Genomic DNA, 26,952 nt, shown 5'->3' with positions numbered 1-26,952 from the left:
ACAATGAAAACACGATGATCCAAAACCTATGGGATGCAGCAAAAGCAGTTCTAAGAGGGAAGTTTATAGCTATACAAGCCTACCTCAAGAAACAAGAAAAATCTCAAGTAGACAATCTAACCTTACACCTAAAGGAACTAGAGAAAGAAGAACAAACAAAACCCAAAGTTCATAGAAAGAAAGAAATCATAAAGATCAGAGCAGAAATAAATGAAATAGAAACAAAGAAAACAATAGCAGAGATCAATAAAACTAAAAGCTGGTTCTTTGAGAAGATAAACAAAATTGATAAACCATTAGCCAGACTCATCAAGAAAAAGAGGGAGAGGACTCAAATCAATAAAATTAGAAATTAAAAAGGAGAAGTTATAACAGACACCACAGAAATAAAAACCATTCTAAGAGACTACTACAAGCAACCCTAGGCCAATAAAATGGACAACCTGGAAGAAATGGACAAATTCTTTGAAAGGTAAAACCTTCCAAGACTGAACCAGGAAGAAATAGCAAATATGAACAGACCAATCACAAGTAATAAAATTGAAACTGTGATTAAAATCTTCCAACAAACAAAAGTCCAGGACCACATGGCTTCACAGGTGAATTCTATCAAACATTTAGAGAAGAGCTAACACCCATCCTTCTCAAACTCTTCCAAAAAATTGTAGAGGAAGGAACACTCCCAAACTCATTCTATGAGGCCACCATCACCCTGATACCAAAACCAGACATAAGATACTACAAAAAAAAACCATTACAGAGCAATATCACTGATGAATATAGATGCAAAAATCTTCAACAAAATACTAGCAAACAGAATCCAACAACACATTAAAAGGATCATACACCACGATCAAGTGGGATTTATCCCAGGGATGCAAGGATTCTTCAATATGCGCAAATCAATCAATGTGATACACCATATTAACAAATTGAAGAATAAAAACCATATGGTCATCTCAATAGATGCAGAAAAGCTTTTGACAAAATTCAACACCCATTTATGATAAAAACTCTCCAGAAAGTGGGCATAGAGGGAACCTACCTCAACATAATAAAGGCCATATATGACAAAGCCACAGCAAACATCATTCTCAATGGTGAAAAACTGAAAGCATTTCCACTAAGATGAGGAACAAGACAAGGATGTCCACTCTCACCACTATTATTCAACATAGTTTTGGAAGTCCTAGCCACGGCAATCAGAGAAGAAAAAGAAATAAAAGGAATACAAATTGGAAAAGAAGAAGTAAAACTGTCACTGTTTGCAGAGGACATGATACTATACATAGAGAATCCTAAAAATGCCAGCAGAAATCTACTAGAGCTAATCAATGAATTTGGTAAACTTGCAGGATACAAAATTAATGCACAGAAATCTCTTGCATTCCTATACACTAAGGATTAAAAATATGAAAGAGAAATTAAGGAAACACTCCCATTTACCACTGCAACAAAAAGAATAAAATACCTAGGAATAAACCTACCTAGGGAGACAAAAGACCTGTATGCAGAAAACTATAAGACACTGATGAAAGAAATTAAAGATGATACCAACAGATGGAGAGATATACCATGTTCTTGGATTGGAAGAATCAATATTGTGAAAATGACTATACTACCCAAAGCAATCTACAGATTCAATGCAATCCCTATCAAATTACCAATGGCATTTTTTTACAGAACTAGAACATAAAATCTTAAAATTTGTATGGAGACACAGAAGATTCCGAATAGCCAAAGCAGTCTTGAGGGAAAAAAATGGAGCTGGAGGAATCAGGCTCCCTGACTTCAGACTATACTACAAAGCTACAGTAATCAAGACAATATGGTACTGGCACAAAAAGAGAAACACAGATCAATGCAACAAGATAGAAAGCCCAGAGATAAACCCACACACCTATGGTCAGCTAATCTATGACAGAGGAGGCAAGGCTATACAATGGAGAAAAGACAGTCTCTTCAATAAGTGGTGCTGGGAAAACTGGACAGCTACACGTAAAAGAATGAAATTAGAACACTCCCTAACACCATACACAAAAATAAACTCAAAATGGATTCGAGACCTCAATGTAAGACCGGACACTATAAAACTCTTAGAGGAAAACATAGGAAGAACACTCTTTGACATAAATCACAGCAAGATCTTTTTTGATCCACCTCCTAGAGTAAAGGAAATAAAAACAAAAATAAACAAATGGGACCAAATGAAAATTCAAAGCTTTTGCACAGCAAAGGAAACCATAAACAAGACGAAAAGACAACCCTCAGAATGCGAGAAAATATTTTCAAACGAATCAACAGACAGCGGATTAATCTCCAAAATATATAAACAGCTCATGCAGCTCAATATTAAAGAAACAAACAACCCAATCCAAAAATGGGCAGAAGACTTAAATAGACATTTCTCCAAAGAAGACATACAGATGGCCAAGAAGCACATGAAAAGCTGCTCAACATCACTAATTATTAGAGAAATGCAAATCAAAACTACAATGAGGTATCACCTCACACCAGTTAGAATGGGCATCATCAGAAAATCTACAAACAACAAATGCTGGAGAGGGTGTGGAGAAAAGGGAACCCTCTTGCACTGTTGGTGGGAATGTAAATTGATACAGCCACTACGGAGAACAGTATGGAGGTTCCTTAAAAAACTAAAAATAGAATTACCATAGGATCCAGCAATCCCACTACTGGGCATATACCCAGAGAAAACCATAATTCAAAAAGACACATGCACCCCAATGTTCATTGCAGCACTCTTTACAATAGCCAGGTCATGGAAGCAACCTAAATGCCCATCGACAGACGAATGGATAAAGAAGTTGTGGTACATATATACAATGGAATATTACTCAGCCATAAAAAGGAATGAAATTGGGTCATTTGTTGAGACGTGGATGGATCCAGAGACTGTCATACAGAGTGAAGTAAGTCAGAAAGAGAAAAACAAATATCGTATATTAATGCATGTATGTGGACCCTAGAAAAATGGTACAGATGAACCAGTTTGCAGGGCAGAAGTTGAGACACAGATGTAGAGAACAAACGTATGGACACCAAGGGGGGAAAGCCGCAGCGGGGTGGGGATGGTGGTGTGATGAATTGGGAGATTGGGATTGACATGTATACACTGATGTGTATAAAACTGATGACTAATAAGAACCTGCTGTATAAAAAAATAAATAAAATAAAATTCAAAAATTAAAAAAAAAAAAAAAGTAAGTTGAACTATATGTAGCATGATCCTATAAAAAAAAAGAATAACAATTAACAACATAAAAATAATTGAAAAAGTTAGAGAATATAAAATGCAGCAGAATAACAGCTAAAGTACTAATATCCCTAATATATAAATAATTCTTTAAAACTGATGGAAAAGAACCCAAAAATGGGCAAGAAATATGAACAGATGATTTACTTTGGGTGTATGTGTTCCTTAAATATATAGAAAAATATACAAGCTCACCCATAAAAGAGAGAAATGCAAATGAAAACAACTGAAATACCATTTCTCACCCATCAGAATGACAAAATTAACAAGTGTGACAACATATTGTGTTGACAAGACTGTGGGAAACAGCCACTCTCATATATTGCTGGTGAGAATGAAAATTGGTTCAAACTTTAGGAGAGGGAGTTCAACAATATCTAACCAAACCACATATGTATTTACCTTTTTCTTTTTTTTAAGATTTTTTTTTTTGATGTGGACCATTTTTAAAGTCTTTACTGAATTTGTTACAATATTGCCTCTGTTCTATGTCTCAGTTTTTTGGCCTCGGGGCACGTGGGATCCTAGCTCTCGACTAGGGATGGAGCCCACACCCCCTGCATTGGAAGGCAAAGTCTTAACCACTGGACCACCAGGGAAGTCCCTGTGTTTACCTTTTGATCCAGCTATCCCACTTCTAGGAACGTACCCCTAAAGATACACCTACAGCAAAACCAAAATACATATGCACGGGTTATTCACTGCAGTGCTGTTTGTAATTGGGAAATTTTGGAAACAACCTAAGTGCTCATATATAGGAGAGTGCTTGATAAAATATGGTACATCCACACAATGAAGTTCTATGCACCTATGAAAAAGAATGAGGAATATCTCTAAGAACAGATATAGCGTGATTTCCAGTCTATATTTTAAAGTGAAAAAAGCAAAGGGCAAGTTTTTACACCATAGAAATTGGCAAAGGCTGCAAATCCCAGTTTTTACCCACTGGAGACCCAGTTGTTAACCATTTACCAGCACACCACCTGAAGGGATTGGGAAATATAGCAAGCAGGGTAAGGCTAGAATAACCTTGTGACATTGGAATGGAATTGGAGGTATCATTATGCATACATGTATTTCGTTACTCTGTCTGCTGAGAGAGCCTAGAAATCATGACATGAAGGGGCAATGAGCATAACTAGAGCACAAATCCTGGTTTCTAAATACTGTTCTCTACGAAAAGGAACCTGGGCTCTTTGGAGAAATGGAAGATTCCAGGACTGGGGCAAAGAAATGTCATATTAAGCCTGTAACATCTTGTGCCAGAAAGCATGAAAGTGCTCAAAGAATGATGGGGATATTTCAAAAGGACACAGGATCCAGTATAAGAGGATCCAGTTTAAAGGGGACCCCCACTGTCCAAATCTAGGACAATCTGAGCATCAAGATAAATTATTGTATAATAGTAACATAATCCATTGAACAAAATAAGAATCCATAAATCCATACTAACAGAGAAAGAGAGAGACAGAGAGGGACAGAGAGAGACAGAAAGAGAGAGAGAGGCTCTTTCTTACAGTAGAATACCAACTTTATTATGTAGATGGAATTAGAAAATCACCATACAAAGACTTGTACAGGAATGTTCACAGTAGCTTTATTTGTAATAGCCAAAACCTGGAAATAACCCAAAAGTCCCTTAAAGGTCAATGAATATACAAACTGTGATATGTCCATAAAATGGAATACTACTCAGTAATAAAAAAAAAACAGACTATTTACACACGGAAACATGGACGAATCTCAAAATAATTATGATAAATTAAGGCAAAAAAAGAGTACTTGTTGTGTTCCAATTATATAAATAATAGAAAATACAACGAACCTACAGTGACAGAAAGCAGATCAGTGGTTGCCTGGAAGAGGACTGATGAGGTAGGAGGGATTTCAAAGGGGCAAAAGGAAAGTTTGGGGGTGATGGATATGTTTACTATCCACTATCTTAGTTGTGGTGATAGTTTCACGGGTGGAACACACATGTCAAAACTTATTAAACTGTATACTTTAAACATTAGCAGTTTATTATATGTAAATTATTCTTCCATAAAATTGCTAATATTTGAAAATCACTATTTAGCAACCATCCTAAATAGTTGGTTAAGAGTAATAATTGATTCAGGCAAGAATAATCAATGGATGTTAAAACTAATGGATGAAAGTTTGAGCAAAGTGGTATGTTTACATATTTTCAAGGTATTTTCCTGTAATTACAAAGAGGAAAGCAGTAATTTTACAGTGGAGAAACCTAGAAAACACCACTGGAGTAGGCTGAATAATGACCCCCTAAAGATGTGCACAGCCTAATCCCCAAACCTGTGAGTATGTTTCCCTACGTGACAAAAAGGACTTTACAAGTGTGATTAAATTAAGGATCTTGAGATGCGGAGATTATCCTAGATTATCCAGGTGGGCCCAGTGTAATCACAGGGCTCATCATAAGAAGGAGGCAGGAGAGTCAGTCAGAAATGTGAAGAAAGGTGCAGAGGTCAGAGAGAGAGATTTGAAGCTGCTGTGCCGCTGGCTTGGAGGAAGGGACCACAGGCCGGGGAGTGCAGGCAGCCTCAAGAAGCTGCACAAGGCAGAGGCTCTAGAGCCTCCAGAGGGAACCAGCCTTGCTGACACCTCGATTTTAGCAAAGTGAAACTCATTTCAGGCTTCTGACCTCCAGAACTATAAGATCATAAATTTGTGCTGTTTTAAGCCTCTAAACTTGTGGTAATTTGCTACAGCAGCAACAGGAAACTAACACAACAACCTTAACCAAAGGGTCAAAGTTAACACAACCAGTAACAGGACACATAAATATCACATGCCCCTGATATTGAGAATAACATAGCATCACTTCTGTGTAGCTCATGCCAAAAACAGCTTGAATCTAATCATAAGGAAACAGGCAAACTCAAATTGAGGGACATTCTACAAAATAACTGTCCTATACTCTTCAAAAATGTCAGTCATAAAGAACAAAGACTGAGGAACTGTTCCAGATTAAAGAAGACTGAAGAGACTGGACTAAATGCAACACAGAATCCTGGATCAAAATAAATGTTTTCTTCTTTAGTTATAAGGACATTACTGGGACAATTTAAATAGGGTCTATATGTTAGCTAAGAGTACTATATTATCATCATACTGTGATTATGCAGGAAAATATCCTTATATTAGGAAATATACAATGAAGTATTTGTGGATAAAGGGAGATCATGCCTGAAACTTTACTTTTAAATGGTTCAGAAAAAATAAATGTGTGTGTATATATTTTATGTGTGGATAGATACACAAACATCTATATGTATGTGTGTGTACATATATATGTATATGTATGTGTGTGTGTATTTTATATATATACATACATATAGAGAGAGAGAGACAGAGAGAGAGAGAAAACAAAGTATTAACATTTGAGGAATCCAAGTGAAAAGTAAATAGAAATTCCCTGTACAATTTTACAACTCTTCTGTAAATCTAAAATTCTCTTTCAAAGTTAAAAATTTCCCATAACAGGAAAAGACTCTGACAAGTACAGGTTTCTGGTAACTGACTGTACTGCTGAACTGAATGAATAAGCATTTTCAGAACTCTAATGAAAAACTGATGAACTCATAAAAGTGCTAACAAAAGATCAAGATGAAAAAAAAAAATTAATTACATGGGACTGAGTGAACTGATGAGGATGAGTATAATTTTTGTGACTTTCTGTCTGAATTAAAAAAAAAAAATCCCACAAGGACTCAGAGGAAAAGAATATACAAATCAATTTTCACTGCAAAGTAAAGGAGCTGTTGCAGTGGAGGATTACTGGACTGAATGTCAATATTATGACATAGTATGAGTGTGTTTCATGTTTGGTAATTGCAATCATTGTTGCTTTTGTTGTGGTCATACATGTACAATGCTTGGTGTCAGTCTATTTATCTCTTGTAAAAATAAAATACAGTGTGTGTGTGTGTGTGTGTGTGTGTGTGTGTGAAAATAAATAAATAAATAAATTACTTTTAAAAACCCGTGAAACAAACAAAAAAAAAAAAAAATTGCCCATAACAAAAGATACTCTAAACAAAGTAAAAAGACAAATGATGAATTGAGAAGAACAGAAATATTTATTTATTAATTTTTTTAATTTTATTTTTATGGCTGCGTCAGGTCTTAGTTGTGGCACGTGGGATCTTTTGTTGTGGTGTATGGGCTCTTCATTGCAGTGTGCGAGCTTCTCTCTAGTTGTGGCATGTGGGTTTTCTCTTCTCTAGTTGTGGCGCATAGGCTCCAGAGCTCGTGGGCTCTGTAGTTGTCATGCAGGGGCTCCAGAGCACATGGGCTCTGCAGTTTGTGGCATGTGCGCTCTCTAGTTGAGGCGAGGGAGCTCAGTAGTTGTGGCACACGGGATTAGTTGCCCTGCGGCATGTAGGATCGTAGTTCCCTGACCAGGGATCGAACCCACGTCCCCTGCATTGGAAGGTGGATTCTTTACCACTGGGACCACCAAGGAAGTCGCAGAGTAGAGCAGAAATATTTAATCAAGGATTAATGTATACAATGAGCACCTAAAATCAATCATATAAAGACGAACAACCAATTTTTTTCAAATAGGTAAGAGATATAAACAGACAGTGCTCTTAAAAAGAAAAACAGGGACTTCCCTGGTGGTCCAGTGGCTAAGACTCTGCGCTCCCAATGCAGGGAGCCCAGGTTCAATCCCTGGTCGGGGAACTAGATCCCACATGCATGCCGCAACTAAGAAGTCTGCATGCTGCAACTAAAGATTCTGCATGCTGCAACGAAGATCCCGCACGCGGCAAGGAAGATCCTGTGTGCTGCAACTAAGACCCAGCGCAGCCAAATAAATAAATAAATAGATAGATAGATATTAGAATAAAGCAGAATTACACATAGAAACATAAGAAGATATTCACAATATATTGTTATAAGAAAACTGAAAGTTGAATATATGAGCCCATAATAGGTGGGCTTATACATGTTAAGAAAAATGTATAACTTCATTATATATAACAGCAAAGAGAAAAGTCTAGAAGCAGACGTACCTCACATTTACTAGTGGCAACCTCTATTTCTGAACTGATTGGATTCCTATAACAAAACTGGACATAAAACTAGAAACAAGTTCATATTTTACTAAATACAGATTAATTCATATTATGCATGGTGAGATCATGGCTTTTTGAAAGATGATTATTCCTGTAAATTTAACATTTAGAAGATGTCAATGTTCAGAAAGTTGGCTGTCTGACATTACTCATCTAACCTTTAACATGATCCAAATCTCACACACATGTGCGTGCGCACACACAGACACACACACACACAACCCTCAGGGCCACGAGACATTTGACTTACAAATCCCCTGGGAGAGAAAATATGAGAATTGAAGATGGGTGTTTTAATTCATAGGGAACACCAGACCACCCCCAAGAGCACTGCTAATGTTAGTACGACGACTTTTCTAGTTAATAAAAATAACTTGAAGGTTTGTAGTTTACCCTGAGAGGTGCGTGAGTATACACATCACAGGATAAAAACTAGTGATGTGTCAGTGCCCAGAAATACAGACCCCAAAGTTCTCTTCCTGGTCCACGGCATTCCAGAGAATTCCCAGACATGCCCAGGACACTGCCCAGGCCTGGGAGGCAAGCAAGTACCAGGAAGAGGTTGCACCTGAAACCGAAAGTAGGTCCTCAAATATGGGACCAACAAACTCCAGGGGAACAACAAACTCTAGCAGTCCCGCCAGGAAAGCCAAGAAAGCAAGCCAGTTCAAAAACCAAATGTACTGCCACTACTGCCAAAAGCAAATATATCCAGGAATCCAAAGTAGGTCAAACCCAGGGGAATGGCCACAGCGTTTCAGCCTTGGCGTGCTGGTGTATCAGAGGACATCTTAGAGCTCAAGTAATCTCCATCCTTTAACCAATGAAGACACTGAGGCCCAGTCATAACATTCTTTTCTTTTTTAAAAAAACAAATTTATTTATTTATTTTCGGCTGCGTTGGGTCTTCGTTGCTGCACGCGGGCTTTCTCTAGTTGCCACAAGCGGGGGCTACTCTTTGTTGCGGTGCACGGGCTTCTCATTGCGGTGGCTTGTCTTGTTGCGGAGCACGGGCCCTAGGCACGCAGGCTTCAGTAGTTGTGGCGCACGGGCTCTAGAGCACAGGCTCAGTAGTTGTGGCTCATGGACTTAGTTGCTCCACGGCATGTGGGATCTTCCCGGACCAGGGCTCGAACCCGTGTCCCCTGCACTGGCAGGCGGATTCTTAACCACTGCGCCACCAGGGAAGCCCCCAACATTCTTAACACAAGTAGAAATACATAAATGCAAAAAGTGTTACTCAACCAGCAACATGCAAATAAATGCAATAATCTCCAAATTTGCACATCAGGCTGATTAACTTTGATCCTGAGGAATAATACAAAGTAATACATTTTTTTCATTCCAGAAATCACTCATCCTCTATGTCTCAGTGATTCAGCTTTCCCTGACCCCTGAAATATGTGACTCTTGCTTCTACTTGTTCCTACTGACTATAAAATAGACAATTTGGGTTGACCTTGAGGCTTTTTCAAAGTTTTAATTTAAATTTAGTTAAGTTGTAGGTTTAGTTTATTTTTAGTTTCATCACCGCCATTTCACTGAGGCCAGCCCAAGTTCAGTATATTTAGGGTTTTCTGTACTTCCTGTCCATGAAATTTGGGAATGAGAATGTTTTCATATTCAAATTTCACATTTATGCGTGTATTAAATGTCAGGATTTTAGAAGCAAATAAAAAGTAGTTCTTCCAGTACATGTTCATCTGAGTCCACTGCCTTTTCTCCTTTTCTAACTCACTGATTTCCCATCCAGCTTGATCCAGTGAACATCTTGCATGAATTGGGAGCGCAGAGGATATTCAGGCATATTAGATGTGAAACACATGTTAAAATGACATTCAGCTGAGCTGGATCTGACTCACTGAAACTAAATCTCAACTAAATCAAGTTTAAAACTTATGTCCATGCAAACCTACACACAAATGTTGATAGCAGCTTTACTCATAATTGCACAAAATTGGAAGCAACCAAGATGTCCTGCAATAATAGGTGAACGATAAACAAACTGTAGTACATGCATACTATGGAATATTATTTAGCAATAAGAAGAAATGAGCTATCCAGCCACAAAAAGACATAGGAGAATCTTAAATGCAGATTGCTAAATGAAAGACGTCAGTCTGAAAAACCTACATACCATACGTTTCCAACTATACGACATTCTGGGAAAAGCAAAACTATGGAGACAATAAAAAGGTTGGCGGTTACCTGGGGTTCAGGGGAGGCAAGGAAGGATGAACAGAGGATTTTTCAAGTTAGTGAAACTATTCTGATAATACTGTAATGGTGGATACATGGCATCACACATTTGTCAAAACCCATAGAAAACGAAGAGTGAACCTTAATGTAAAGTACGGACTTTAGCTAATAATATTCGTGCAGCAATTGTACACACTAATGCAAGATATTCAGGTGGACCCAACGTTAATCACAAGAGTCCTTAAAAGAGAGAAGCAGAGTGATGTGATTGCTGGCTTTAACAATAAAAGAGGGCCACTAGCCAAGAAATGAGAGCAGTCTCTAGACACAGGAAAAGGCAAGAAACAGATTTTCCTCTTGAGCCCCCAGAGGGAATGCAGCTCTGCAGACACCTCAACTTTAGCCCAGTGAGATTCCTGCCATCCAGAACTGTAAGATGATAAATTTGTGTTGTTTTAAGTCACTGAGTTTGTAGTAATTACTTGTAGCAGCAATAGGAAACTCATACACTCTATTTCCTTCACTGCTGTCACCAAGATCCTTAACTGTATGATATGTGTATTTGGCCACCATGGGATTCACAGACTAGAATATAAACTCCTAAAATCTCGTGTCATGTCTAGCACAGAGTAGGTTCTCAGTAAACACTCATTAAAGGCAAGATTTCTCACCCCAGCCCTAACAGGTATCATCATCCAGATGTTTCAGATGCAGACGCAGAGACTCAGAGAGGTGACATCACTAGCCCAAAGTCACACAGCAATAGCATACATAGCCGAGCAGAGATTCAAAGCCACATTCACCCAGTGCCAAAACCTGTGCCACTGGGCCCTGAGGATAATACTGTGGAATTAGCCTCATGACAGAAGTACAGAGATCCCTGTGGGGGCACAGAGGAGGAGCACTGTCAGGGCTGGTAAGACCAGGCCTCACAGAAGGGGAGACATTCTGGAAGCCTTGAGGAGGAATTTTCTAGGTGGAAAAGCAGGGATGGAGGTGGTTATTTTTGTTTAGGTAATTTGAAATTTTTTTGTCCATTAAGTAAAATTTAGGACCCATGGGAATGGGAGAATAAGGAAAGAGGAAGTTTAAAATGTAGAAACCATTAACAGAAGCTGGTTTGGGGCAAGAGGTCCCTAGAACAAGCTCCCTCTGGGTGTAGGGCCTTGGGGCATATGGGTCTTTGCAGCAGACTTTCTTTCCCTTTCTTCCTCTGAACCTTGCAGGACGGGATGCCTGAACCTGTGCCGTCAGCTGACTACCCTGTCATAAGATAAAGTCAGACTATTCCAAACTTTTGCTGCAATGTACACCTTTCTGCGTAAGCCCTTTTTTCATATTTGGAGTATTTCCTTAGGCTTGATTGTCAGGAGAGGAATTATGGTGCCAAAGCCTATGACTGTTAAGACTAATAACACATGCAGCCAAATTCTTTCCAAAAAACTCTACCGCGTTCCCTGTCACCAGCAATGACTAGGAGTGCTCACTGCCCTGCATCTTCCCCAGAGGAAGGCACTGCACTTAACACATATTTTTTTTAACTTGCTAAATGTGATAGGTGAAAAATGTAATCTCAGTACTGTTTGAATTTGGATATTTTATTTTTAGTGAGGTTGAACATTTTCCATATTTTTACAATATTTTCACTTTTAGATCTTCACTTATGAATTGGAAAGATCACTATTAAAACAGGACAAGGCCAAAAGGTGGAGAAAGCACACAGATAAACAAGTTTCTACTGCAAGGGAAAACCTGATCTTTTTTTGGCTGCATCTTTCTTGTTGGATAAGTACCTAACTGAGCCTTAGGTGGGCTTCCTCCCAAGCCTGGCCCTCCAGGAGCCCCCTCTCCCACACCTTCCCCTCCTCCTTCTCTCTCTGCAGCAGAGATGTGCTCCACGGTCAGGAGCCCTTCTGTGAACCCACAGCTCCAGCAGCCATGGAGGGGCTGGGAGAACAGAGAATCCCGAGGCTGTGCTGGGTCCACTTTCTATGTCCTCACCAACATGAAGCTTGTAGCTGGTCAGGGATTTCCCATGGAGCCCCACGTATGTTCTCCCAGCTTCCCTCTCCCATCTCTCCCAGCCCACCCCAAGCCAGGGCCTCCCTTCTGCTGTGAACTGCCCTTTCCCAAAGTGCTTACCATTTCCAAAGGATCCCTTCTGCCAGGGAGGACCCATTCCAACTAGGGTGAGGCAAATAACGGCAGAACCATGCAAATACAAGTTTTCCTTTAAAATTTTGTTCATCGTGGGGTTTTTTGCATTAATTTTGATTTTTAAAAATACTGCTTTAAAGTATTATTTATCTTGATTCCTGAGGGTTTAGGGTTTTTTGGCATCCCCTTAAATGTTATGCCCAAGGCAAGTGCCTCACTCTAATCCTGGTCCTGCCTTCCTCCCACCAGCAGGGATGCCTCTGTCCAACCAGGACCTCCCTCAGTCACATTAAGGTGCAAAGAACTCAGCCACTACATTTCTTGGGTGGGGAGACTTAAAATTGTTTTAAATTTACAGAATATCTGATTATCCCACAGTGAACACACTAGCAAAAAAGAACATCAAAATCACCCATAATCTTGAAAACCAGAGATAACTTCCATTTACATGCTTTTAAAAAATACAAAAATGCTGAGTTGAGGGGAGGAGCAGCTTTATAATCTGCTGTTCCTTACAAGGATCATAAATATGCTTCTTCAACAGCTATGTGGACAAGCTATACAAGTATATGTCTACTGCAAAAACCTCCAGAAAGTTACTCTATAACTTACCCCTGGAGGTTGGGATTTGAGGTGTGAGGGAAGGACTCTGATGTTTTATGTTTTGTTTTTTTGTTTTTTACTGTATATGCACCTGTATTGTTTTGCTATTTTACAATGAGCATGTGTCACATTCTTACTTTTAAGAATACCAATAGAGGGACTTTCCTGGTGGTCCAGTGGTTAGGACTCCATGCTTCCAACGCAGGGGGTGTGGGTTTGATTCCTGGTTGGGGAACTAAGATTCCACGTACCACGTGGCAAGGCAAAAAAATTTTTTTTAATTTTTAAAAAATACCAACAGAAATTAAAAACAAATGACTCATTGTATCTGCCAACTGGTTCTCTGTTTGCAGGCCAGATGGCAAGGAGAGGTCATGGTGAGGGTCTTGTCCTTTCACCAGTGTGTATGGGAGCAGGAGGGGGTCTCCTCTGGACCTGAGTCCCCCCAGTCAGGTGGGGCCCCCTTCCCCTCTAAGGGGACAGCCTTGGCCTTGGCACAGGCAGGTAATGAGGCCCCTTCCCTGCAGGCTGGTCCATGTCCCTCTGGGTTTGATACTTTTATTCTACGGCCTAAACAGGTGTACTTGTTCTTTTAACAATTTTTTTCTTGTTAAAAACCTTTTAATTCTTTATTTTAAAAGTTACACTTATTGTAGGAAAATGGAAAAGTACAGATAAACTTTTGAAAATAATTATATTTTTCATGTCACATGAAATCCCAGAGAAAACAATAGTTAACATTTTGCTGTACAACTCCCAGATATTTTCCTAATGACATATGACTATGTTTTCATATTTTTTAAATAAAAATGAGGTCTTATTTTACAAATTAGTAACTTTTTTAACTTAATGTATTATAAATACCTTTCTTGGTGCTTGTTTTAAATCATAATTTTTAGGGATTAGGAACTATATTTCACTTGTTCTAACAATTCCTTAAACTTTTTAAAGTGATCTCCACTCATCATTTTCATTAATGATCTCAATTTAAAATATTAATGTAACTGTAAAAAAACACTACAATATTGCCATGCTAATACATTACTGACAATTCCACCTCTTCCATTTGAGACACGATGGCCCTAGGATTGGGCCGGCCAGATAGTATTATCATCGTTGCACAATAGGAAGCTCGAGCCCAGAGTGGTTAGTGGGTGGCTTCCAGCAACCCATTTTGTCTGAGGCAGAGTGGGGTGCAGACCCCAAATGATATGTAGGCCGGGAGGGCTGTAGCTACCCTTGACTGCCAGCCTCTCCCTCCCCACTTCCTGTTCTCTCCGAATCAATAACAGTTCCAGGGCTTCCCTGGTGGCACAGTGGTTAAGAATCCGCCTGCCAATGCAGGGAACACGGGTTCGAGCCCTGGACCGGGAAGATCCCACATGCCGCAGAGCAACTAAGCCCGTGCGCCACAACTACTGAGCCTACGCTCTAGACCCCGCGAGCCACAACTACTGAAGCCCGCGCACCTAGAGCCCGTGCTCTGCAACAAGAGAAGCCACAGCAAAGAGAAGCCCACGCACCGCAACAAAGAGTAGCCCCCACTCTCAGTAACTAGAGAAAACCCACACGCAACAGCAAAGACCCAACACGGCCAAAAATTAAATAAATGAATAAATAAATTAAAACAACAACAACAACAACAATTCCATCTGAACAGCCGAAGTCTTGTTCACTCAGCCTCTCTTGGGTCCCCTGTCTTTCTAGGCTTCCAGCTTCCCCTTCTGCAACCGCCCCCCCGCCCCCCACACACACAGGACTCATTTCTTTGCCCTCAGAGAGCAGACAGACTCATAGCTTGCTGAGCCTTTGGGCTCTGGAACCTTTTGTTTAGTTTCTGCAGAAGGGGCCGTGTGGCTCACAGGCGGGTGCCTGGACCTGCAGCATGTCTGCTCCCTCAGAGCTGAGGATGCCCAGGAGGAACATGCGGGTCCCTCATACACAGACTCCCCAGGAAAGGGCAACACCAGCCTAGGTCTGCCAGGGAGAGGCCTGCCGGCCAGGAAGTATCCCTGAGCCACGGCTGGTCAGAATCAAAGCTGACCACTCTTCTGAGCAGGAATTATGTGGGAATCCTGATTAAACAGGTAGGTGCTAACACAGGACAGGTGGATGAGGAAGCCTGAGCTGGGGCAGACAGCCCACAGAACCGGTCAACTGTCCAGATCCGGCCATCAGTAGAGAAGCTGACAAAGGCCTGAGAACTTAGGTCTGTCTGTACCCTTAGTTCAGGACCTGACTCTCTCAGGATCAAGAAAGCCATGTCTGTGTTTGACAACAGGGTGTAGCCTCAGAGTAGCTTCTAAGAGGTGGAGCAACCAAGGCCTGGAGCAGTGAAGGAACTGCTCCAGGCCTTGGTTTGTGGCCATTTATGAACCTGTCACTTTAAGCAGCTATTCTTTTTTTCTTTTTTTTTTTTTCCTGCTATTCTTTAAATAGAAAAAGTAGTGTTCAAACAGGAATGGAGACTCAGCAGTGCAGGGCAAGAGTGGAGAGGAAAGATGGTGGTGACTATTTTCTCAGCATTTCAGCTGGCATCCATCACGCAGCAAAACTAAGCCTGAAACTAAACTAGGCTCCGGCCCCTCAGAAGGTGGCCAGACTATCAGCTGTTTTCACTCAAGCAAGACCTTCAGGTACAGGTGGAGTCTCAGTCCACCCACCCTAAGCAGCATATTCAAGTACTTCTTCCAGCCCTGTGCCACGCCATAGCCTCCCTTGAGGTGATCTGGAAACACAGATTTCCCCATCTTATCACGTGCCCGGTACCATCTCACCACTTTTTAGGGCCTGGTACCCCAACTGAGCCTGCCCCATAATCCTGCCCTGCTAACCCACTCATTGCAGCATGAGGGAAACAGGTGAGCCTGTTTCCGATCAGTGCGTTTGCCCCTTAACAAGAGTGCAGGCCCCCCGAGGGCAGGGAGCAATCTTCTCCTGACTTCACAAGTCCACACACATCTCTGGCTTCTGCCAATGTTGTAACACTGAAGGGTTCATACAGAAGGACAATTAAATACTGAGTAAAACTCTAACATTAAAAAAAATCAAAAAAAAATAATTGAATGTTTATCAAGCTTTCAGCATGCAGAGGAGTTTTTAAACCTTGACGTGCAATAGATAAAATTACAAAAGATTAGCTCCACAAACTTGACTGTATAAAGTGTTTTCAAAATACATAGACATATTTAAGTACAATGATAATTTCACAGACGAGGACACTAAGCTTAGGAAGGTTGAGTAATTTGAACAAGGGTACATCCCTCAGCTTGAAAGGAGCAGAGCCAGGATTCCAACCCAGGAATGTCCACGGCAAAAGCTTGAGTGCATGAGGAACGCCCTTCACTACTGCATGCTAGTTACTGGAGGCTAGAACGTGTGAATTACACACACAACTGCGTATACACATACACATATATACAAGAATATACATACAAATATTTGTAGTAAATGACAAAGAATATCTTTATCATTAAAAAAAACTTATGTAGATTCATGAGTAAAGCATGAGGAAGGAAATAAAACCATTTGTAGAAGGGGAAATACAACAAGAAAATAAACAATGTTCACTCTCCCTGGTGATTAAAAACACAAATGAAAGTTTAATAAGGCATCTGTTTTTGCTTATTAAACGGGCAGGCAAAAAAACCACACTGGCCATGGCTGATGTAGTGAAACTGATTATCTTCACATATTACTGGGGACACTGAGACTATGTCTGCCCTTTAGGAAGTCAGGTTGGTTCTATATAGCAAAAGTTTTTAAATGTCCTACTGTTAATAAACCCTATTTTCAGTCATTCAACAACTATTACTGTGAACCCATTATGTACTAGGCATCAACCCAGGTACCGCTCGAGGAGCCAGACAGACTTGTGGGCTCTGACACTGTGGGTGGCCGTGCCAGCCCTGGAATGAATGGCTGGGGATTTCGTGTGCAAGATAAACACTGTCTTTGTAGAGGCCACTGTTGTTTTGGGTTTTTCTGTTACTCATGGTTGAACCTAATCTTATTTATACAGAAGGTAAGTGAGCTTTTACCAGCTGGCATCTGATTTCTTAATGGAGTAGGAGGCAAGATCATCAAAACAGAGGAAGAATGTGGAAGGGAAGTGGAAGTCTGAGTAGAGCGGAAAACAAAAGCAAACAAACAAAAAAGAAAATAATAGGTGTTGGTGAGGATGTGAAGAAATAGGAATCCTCTGCACTGTTGGTGAGAATGTGAAACCGTACAGCTGCTGTGGGAAACATGTGGCAGTTCCTCAAAAAATTAAAAATAGCATCATCGTATGATCCAGCAATTATACTTCTGGGTATATACCAAAAGAATTGAAAGCAGGGTCTTGAAGAAATATTTGTATACCCATGTTCACTGCAGTATTATTCACAATAACTAAAACATGGAAGCAATTCAAATGTCTATTGATGGATGAACGGATAAGCAAAATGTGGTATATACATACAATGGAATAATATTCAACTTAAAAAGTAAGGAAATTCTGACATATGCTGCAACACAGGTGAACCTTGAGGACATTACACTAAGTGAAATAAGCCAGTCATAAAAAGACAAAAACTCTATGATTCCACTCACATGAGGTACTCAGAGTAGTCAAAATCATAGAGACAGAAATATAATGGTGGTTACCAGGGGCTGGGGGAAGGGAAAATGGGGAGTTACTGTTTAATGGGTATAGACTTTCAGTTTTACAAGATGAAAAAGAGTTTAGGGGATGGATGGTGGTAATGGTTGCACAAGAATGTGAATGTATTTAATACCACTGAACTGTACACTCAAAAAAGGCTAAGGTGGTAAATTTTATGTTATGTGTATTTTATCACAATTTTTAAAAAATGTGGTATCAGACTAAAAAAGGCAACAAAAATTAAATATGTGGAATTCAGTTGCTTGGCCCCTGAATATTATGTATTGTACAGGGGGTGGAGGGTGGGGGGGTGACTCTTTTAACATCAAGTAGGTGAGACTTCAGTGTTCATTTATTCACTTGTTAAACATTTATTGAGCACATACTCTGTTCTCAGAACTGTGTCAAGCTCTAGGGACACAGAGGTAAATAAGAGAGAAGTTGACCATAGTCTACCAAGGAAGACAAACAAGGAAAGATGGTTAAACATAGAGTGATAAGTACGTTGTTAGAAATATGCAACAGACTTGCAGAAAAAGTCTCCTCCCCAAGACCTGGAGGCTGGAGTAGAGGTCAGTGTAAAGGCTTGGGAAGGGAGCCAAGCAACACCTCCCACCAACCTCCCTGACCCCCAATCCCCCTGGGGTGCAGCAAGTAGTCTTGTGTGGCTGCACCTCACAGAGTGAATGCCGAGGGTGTGAGGCAAGGGTCAGCCATCCTCTGTCACTACAACTTTTCTTATCTTTTATTCTGTGTGTGTGTATCTCCCTCTCCTAAAATATAGTTGTAAAAACAGTGATGTCACTGAGGTATGTGGCACTTACTACCATTCTTGGGGATTTATAAAAGCACTTGAAACTGGAAACTATCCCCATAAACAAACAGTAATATGTTTAAAAAATGAACAGTGATCTATGAAAAAATACTTAAGATCATTGCAGCCTTTAAAAAAAAAAGAAAAAAACAGTAAGGAAATATAGCATTTAAATACCTAAGAATACTCTTTTGCTTTACTTTCACAAATATTTAGCTGTGATCATTTCTGTTAAAAAAGAAAGTCTTGGGCTTCCCTGGTGGCGCAGTGGTTGAGAATCTGCCTGCCAATGCAGGGGACATGGGTTCGAGCCCTGGTCTGGGAAGATCCCACATGCCACGGAGCAACTGGGCCCGTGAGCCACAATTGCTGAGCCTGCGCGTCTGGAGCCTGTGCTCCGCAACAAGAGAGGCCGCGATAGGGAGAGGCCCGCGCACCGCGATGAAGAGTGGCCCTCACTTGCCGCAACTAGAGAAAGCCCTCGCACAGAAACGAAGACCCAACACAGCCATAAATAAATAAATAAATTAATTAAAAAAAAAAAAAAAGAAAGTCTTCACTTGGTTTCTAATCCCCTAATGCAGTCCAGTGACCTGGTCAGTGCTAATGCAACAGCCATATCTGACTGGTAAGCTGGGAGGCTATGTAACAGTTCCCAAAGATAGAGTCTCATGAATGTTACGGGTTCATGCACTGGGGTTTAAGCTGCTCTGTGCTGCCCTGAGCCTCCTTACACATACAAATAGTGTAAAGTATTTAAGGCAAGAGCATTAGGGTCGACTGAGGAAAAGCTTTCCCCTTCTCACGAAGAGCAAACCCCCATCACATGTGTTGAAATCCGCTGCTTAACCTTTGTCTAACCTTCAGCCCAAAACTCACAAAGTAATACAGCTAATCCCAGAAAGCAAGTTTAAACGAACAAGCCAACAGTCTACTGTATCTTTAAAAAGCCTACTCTGCCTACTTTCCTCACACGCATGCTGTTTGGGAAGCAAGAAGCCCCTGATTCTGAGGGAGGTTCCGAAGCCCTTGTTGGAGGCTATGAGACTCACAGCAGCTATTTGAACAGTGGTGTCCAAAGTATCCGGTTTCCTGCTGCCTGCCTTTTCTGGAGTGAGATCATATAGCTCTATAGTCTTCATGGATTTTCACAACATATAAGAGTTTTAAAATTCCTGGCAACCACATCTTAATTATTCTCATTTATCTAGATGGAAAATTCTAATAGTTCTATATTTTTAAAAATTACAATGGCTGTCATTCTATGAAGCTAACCAACAGTTCCTCCTCTAAAGCTCCTTTTTTGTCAAAGCTGGAGATTTCTAGTGTAGGCGAGAAAAGAAGAATGTCAGCCATGTCCTACTCAGATGACCTTTTCATTAACACTGAAACTTAGATGATATTTATGCTGTAACAAAATATGTACCAAAATGGACATTCTGATTACATTTAGGAGATAGTAAATGAGAATTACAAAAATTAATTTCAAAATTACCTATTAGCTGTACAAACAGAGGTACTTTGGATATTGTATATATTTGGAAGTAACTAATATTTTGCTTTCACTGGCTGATGACAACTATAGTTGCTTTTACCAGAAAAATCCACAAATTAACATGCATCCATATACACTTAATACCAAGTTTGCACAAACCAAGTCTTCCTGACTTTAGAATTAACTTTAACTATGTGTATTTATCTGTGCATATGTTCGCAAAATGGGTATCTGAAACACCAAACTCAGAATTCTACATTCCCTGTGTAAGTCCAATCTGAATAAACTGTGGGGAAAAAAAAAAACCTGATATAGTGGAGCATTAAAAAAAAGTCTCTGGGGCTTTCCTGGTGGTGCAGTGGTTGAGAATCTGCCTGCCAATGCAGGGGACACAGGTTCGAGCCCTGGTCTGGGAAGATCCCACATGCCGCAGAGCAACTAGGCCCGTGAGCCACAACTACTGAGCCTGCGCGTCTGGAGCTTGTGCTCCGCAACAAGAGAGGCCGCGACAGTGAGGCCCGCACACTGCGATGAAGAGTGGCCCACGCTCGCCATAACTAGAGGAAGCCCATGCACAGAAATGAAGACCCAACACAGCCAAAAATAAATAAATAAATTAATTAATTAATTAATTTTTAAAAAAATTCTCTGATAAAGATGAATAATGTCCCCTCAAAAACAGGAATTAGAAAGTCCAGGAAGAGAACTTCTGCTGCCAGTGTCCCTGTCCCCATGGTGAGCCACAGCCACCCCCCACCTCTGCAGGAGACCCTCCAACACTAGCAGACAGCAGAAGCAAGAAGAACTACAATCCTGCAGCCTGTGGAACTAAAACCACATTCACAGAAAGATAGACAAGATGAAAAGGCAGAGGGCTATGTACCAGATGAAGGAACAAGATAAAACCCCAGAAAAACAACTAAATTAAGTGGAGATAGGCAACCTTCCAGAAAAAGAATTCAGAATAATGATAGTGAAGATGATCCAGGACCTCAGAAAAACAATGGAGGCAAAGGTCGAGAAGATGCAAGAAATGTTTAACAAAGACCTAGAAGAATGAAAGAACAAACAAACAGAGATGAACAATACAATAACTGAAATGAAAACTACACTAGAAGGAATCAATAGCAGAATAACTGAGGCAGAAGAACGGGTAAGTGACCTGGAAGACAGGAATTCATGGAATTCACTGCCATGGAACAGAATAAAGAAAAAAGAATGAAAAGAAATGAAGATAGCCTAAGAGACCTCTGGGACAACATTAAACGCAATAACATTCACATTATAGGGGTCCCAGAAGGAGAAGAGAGAGAGAAAGGACCACAGAAAATATTTGAAGAGATCATAGTCGAAAACTTCCCTAACATGGGAAAGGAAATAGCCACCCAAGTCCAGGAAGCACAGCGAGTCCCGTACAGGATAAAACCAAGGAGAAACACGCCGAGACACATAGTAATCAAATTGGCAAAAATTAAAGACAAAGAAAAATTATTGAAAGCAGCAAGGGAAAAACGACAAATAACATACAAGGGAACTCCTAGAAGGTTAACAGCTGATTTCTCAGCAGAAACTCTACAAGCCAGAAGGGAGTGGCATGATATACTTAAAGTGATGAAAGGGAAGAACCTACAACCAAGATTACTCTACCCAGCAAGGATCTCATTCAGATTCGATGGAGAAATCAAAAGCTTTACAGACAAGCAAAAGCTAAGAGAATTCAGCACCACCAAACCAACTCTACAACAAATGCTAAAGGAATTTCTCTGAGTGGGAAACACAAGAGAAGAAAAGGACCTACAAAAACAAACCCAAAACAATTAAGAAAATGGTCATAGGAACATACATATCGATAATTACCTTAAGCGTGAATGGATTAAATGCTCCAACCAAAAGACACAGGCTTGCTGAATGGATGCAGAAACAAGATCCATATATATGCTGTCTACAAGAGACCCACTTCAGACCTGGGGACACATACAGATTAAAAGTGAGGGGATGGAAAAAGATATTCCATGCAAATGAAAATCAAAAGAAAGCTAGAGCAGCAATACTCATATCAGATAAAATAGACTTTAAAATAAAGAATGTTACAAGAGACAAGGAACGACACTACATAATGATCAAGGGATCAATCCAAGAAGAAGATATAACAATTATAAATATATATGCACCCAACATAGGAGCACCTCAATACATAAGGCAACTGCTAACAGCTATACAAGAGGAAATCAACAGTAACACAAAAATAGTGGGGGACTTTAACACCTCACTTACACCAATGGACAGATCATCCAAAATGAAAATATATAAGGAAACAGAAGCTCTAAATGACACAATAGACCAGATAGATTTAATTGATATTTATAGGACATTCCATCCAAAAACAGCAGATTACACTTTCTTCTCAAGCGCACACAGAACATTCTCCAGGATAGATCACATCTTCAGTCACAAATCAAGCCTCAGTAAAGTTAAGAAAATTGAAATCATATCAGGCATCTTTTCTGACCATAACGCTGTGAGATTAGAAATGAATTACAGGGAAAAAAACGTAAGAAACACAAACACATGGAGGCTAAACAATACGTTACTAACTAACGAAGAGATCACTGAAGAAATCAAAGAGGAAATCAAAAAATACCTAGAGACAAATGACAATGAAAACACGAGGATCCAAAACCTATGGGATGCAGCAAAAGCAGTTCTAAGAGGGAAGTTTATAGCTATACAAGCCTACCTCAAGAAACAAGAAAAATCTCAAGTAGACAATCTAACCTTACACCTAAAGGAACTAGAGAAAGAAGAACAAACAAAACCCAAAGTTCATAGAAAGAAAGAAATCATAAAGATCAGAGCAGAAATAAATGAAATAGAAACAAAGAAAACAATAGCAAAGATCAATAAAACTAAAAGCTGGTTCTTTGAGAAGATAAACAAAATTGATAAACCATTAGCCAGACTCATCAAGAAAAAGAGGGAGAGGACTCAAATCAATAAAATTAGAAATGAAAAAGGAGAAGTTATAACAGACACCGCAGAAATACAAACCATTCTAAGAGACTACTACAAGCAACCCTAGGCCAATAAAATGGACAACCTGGAAGAAATGGACAAATTCTTTGAAAGGTAAAACCTTCCAAGACTGAACCAGGAAGAAATAGCAAATATGAACAGACCAATCACAAGTAATGAAATTGAAACTGTGATTAAAATCTTCCAACAAACAAAAGTCCAGGACCACATGGCTTCACAGGTGAATTCTATCAAGCATTTAGAGAAGAGCTAACACCCATCCTTCTCAAACTCTTCCAAAAAATTGCAGAGGAAGGAACACTCCCAAACTCATACTATGAGGCCACCATCACCCTGATACCAAAACCAGACATAGATACTACAAAAAAAACCCATTACAGACCAATATCACTGATGAATATAGATGCAAAAATCCTCAACAAAATACTAGCAAACAGAATCCAACAACACATTAAAAGGATCATACACCACGATCAAGTGGGATTTATCCCAGGGATGCAAGGATTCTTCAATATGCGCAAATCAATCAATGTGATACACCATATTAACAAATTGAAGAATAAAAACCATATGGTCTTCTCAATAGATGCAGAAAAGCTTTTGACAAAATTCAACACCCATTTATGATAAAAACTCTCCAGAAAGTGGGCATAGAGGGAACCTACCTCAACATAATAAAGGCCATATATGACAAAGCCACAGCAAACATCATTCTCAATGGTGAAAAACTGAAAGCATTTCCACTAAGATGAGGAACAAGACAAGGATGTCCACTCTCACCACTATTATTCAACATAGTTTTGGAAGTCCTAGCCACGGCAATCAGAAAAGAAAAAGAAATAAAAGGAATACAAATTGGAAAAGAAGAAGTAAAACTGTCACTGTTTGCAGAGGACATGATACTATACATAGAGAATCCTAAAAATGCCAGCAGAAATCTACTAGAGCTAATCAATGAATTTGGTAAACTTGCAGGATACAAAATTAATGCACAGAAATCTCTTGCATTCCTATACACTAAGGATTAAAAATATGAAAGAGAAATTAAGGAAACACTCCCATTTACCATTGCAACAAAAAGAATAAAATACCTAGGAATAAACCTACCTAGGGAGACAAAAGACCTGTATGCAGAAAACTATAAGACACTGATGAAAGAAATTAAAGATGATACCAACAGATGGAGAGATATACCATGTTCTTGGATTGGAAGAATCAATATTGTGAAAATGACTATACTACCCAAAGCAATCTACAGATTCAATGCAATCCCTATCAAATTACCAATGGCATTTTTTTACAGAACTAGAACATAAAATCTTAAAATTTGTATGGAGACACAGAAGATCCCGAATAGCCAAAGCAGTCTTGAGGGAAAAAAATGGAGCTGGAGGAATCAGGCTCCCTGACTTCAGACTATACTACAAAGCTACAGTAATCAAGACAATATGGTACTGGCACAAAAAGAGAAACACAGATCAATGCAACAAGATAGAAAGCCCAGAGATAAACCCACACACCTATGGTCAGCTAATCTATGACAGAGGAGGCAAGGCTATACAATGGAGAAAAGACTGTCTCTTCAATAAGTGGTGCTGGGAAAACTGGACAGCTACATGTAAAAGAATGAAATTAGAACACTCCCTAACACCATACACAAAAATAAACTCAAAATGGATTCGAGACCTAAATGTAAGACCGGACACTATAAAACTCTTAGAGGAAAACATAGGAAGAACACTCTTTGACATAAATCACAGCAAGATTTTTTTTGATCCACCTCCTAGAGTAATGGAAATAAAAACAAAAATAAACAAATGGGACCTAATGAAACTTCAAAGCTTTTGCACAGCAAAGGAAACCATAAACAAGACGAAAAGACAACCCTCAGAACGGGAGAAAATATTTTCAAACGAATCAACGGACAACGGATTAATCTCCAAAATATATAAACAGCTCATGCAGCTCAATATTAAAGAAACAAACAATCCAATCCAAAAATGGGCAGAAGGCCTAAATAGACATTTCTCCAAAGAAGACATACAGATGGCCAAGAAGCACATGAAAAGCTGCTCAACATCACTAATTACTAGAGAAATGCAAATCAAAACTACAATGAGGTATCACCTCACACCAGTTAGAATGGGCATCATCAGAAAATCTACAAACAACAAATGCTGGAGAAGGTGTGGAGAAAAGGGAACCCTCTTGCACTGTTGGTGGGAATGTAAATTGATACAGCCACTACGGAGAACAGTATGGAGGTTCCTTAAAAAACTAAAAATAGAATTACCATATGATCCAGCAATCCCACTACTGGGCATATACCCAGAGAAAACCATAATTCAAAGACACATGCACCCCAGTGTTCACTGCAGCACTATTTACAATAGCCAGGTCATGGAAGCAACCTAAATGCCCATCGACAGACGAATGGATAAAGAAGTTGTGGTACATATGTACAATGGAATATTACTCAGCCATAAAAAGGAACGAAATTGGGTCATTTGTTTTAGACGTGGATGGATCCAGAGACTGTCATACAGAGTGAAGTAAGTCAGAAAGGCCTCATGTATGTGGAACCTAGAAAAATGGTACAGATGAACCGGTTTACATGGCAGAAGTTGAGACACAGATGTAGAGAACAAACATATGGACACCAAGTGAGGAAAGCTGTGGGGGGGTGGGTGGGGGTGGGGATGGTGGTGTGCTGAATTGGGCGATTGGGGTTGACATGTATATACTGTATATACTGATGTGTATAAAATTGATGACTAATAAGAACCTGCTCTATAAAAAAATAAATAAAATAAAATTCAAAAATTCCAAAAAAAAAAAAAAAATGGAAATTCCAGGAAGGATAAGAATGGAGATCTAATGATAATATACTACTTAGCTTTAAACTAAACAATCTTTACATGCTGTGGGAAATCCCTGGCGGTCCAGTGGTTAGGACTCCATGCTTTCACTGCTGAGGGCCACGGTTCAATCCCTGGTGGGGGGAACTAAGATCCCACAAGCTGTGTGGCCAAAAAACAAACAAACAAAATAAAGCAATCTTTACATGCTGTGACAATATAAATAATGTTTATATTGTTTTTCACTATAAGCCTTTTGGAAATATTTGGATATTTAAAGAATGTGCTTGCATCATCTAGATTTTTTTAAGGCTTGTTAACAAACTTTTGTTTCCTTTCTACTTGTTCAGATTTTGTTTTATATATTTCAATAAGAATTTCTTATTTTCCTTAGAAGGTAGGTCCCATGCCTCTTATTAAATTTTAAAGAAGCTAAAACAAGAAAAAAGGATTTTGATAATTATTTTAAAGATAGACCTCAGTGGCTGCTCTAGGAAGAATGAACTGGAGGGGGCAATCGTCAATGACTTTACCTTGCATTTTGCCACCAGGCAGGACAATAGCCCTCCTGGTGTGTTTCTAGGGACCGGTTTCCAAGGGAGAGGATTAAAAAAGAAAAGCAACAGCCTATACATTGTATAAAATAGCACATGGGGTGAGCATGAAGGGTCTGTGTGATAACCTGTTTTCTTCTTTGTTTATTTAAGAAAAAAAGCACCCTCCCATACTGTATAGAGAAAAGTCAAGGAGCAAAGCCAGATGCAGCACC

At 39.6% G+C, this 26,952-nt stretch overlaps 1 protein-coding gene and 1 long non-coding RNA gene across 3 annotated transcripts in view; one reads left to right on the top strand and one right to left on the bottom strand.

Moving 5' to 3' along the window:
- Positions 1 to 26,952, bottom strand: part of PSTPIP2 (proline-serine-threonine phosphatase interacting protein 2) — a 93,333-nt gene that overhangs the window by 62,009 nt on the left and 4,372 nt on the right. The gene's annotated exons all lie outside the window — the stretch shown is intronic.
- Positions 1,756 to 25,890, top strand: LOC309639481. Its single transcript, XR_014251678.1, has 2 exons — positions 1,756 to 2,827; positions 25,772 to 25,890. It is a non-coding gene; the product is annotated as an uncharacterized lncRNA (long non-coding RNA).

The sequence above is a fragment of the Balaenoptera physalus genome, assembly GCF_965194825.1.
Source record: "Balaenoptera physalus genome assembly, chromosome: 12".
Lineage (NCBI taxonomy): Eukaryota > Metazoa > Chordata > Mammalia > Artiodactyla > Balaenopteridae > Balaenoptera > Balaenoptera physalus.
Note: the sequence above shows the minus strand (reverse complement) of the source record. Positions and strands in the feature narration are given on the sequence as shown.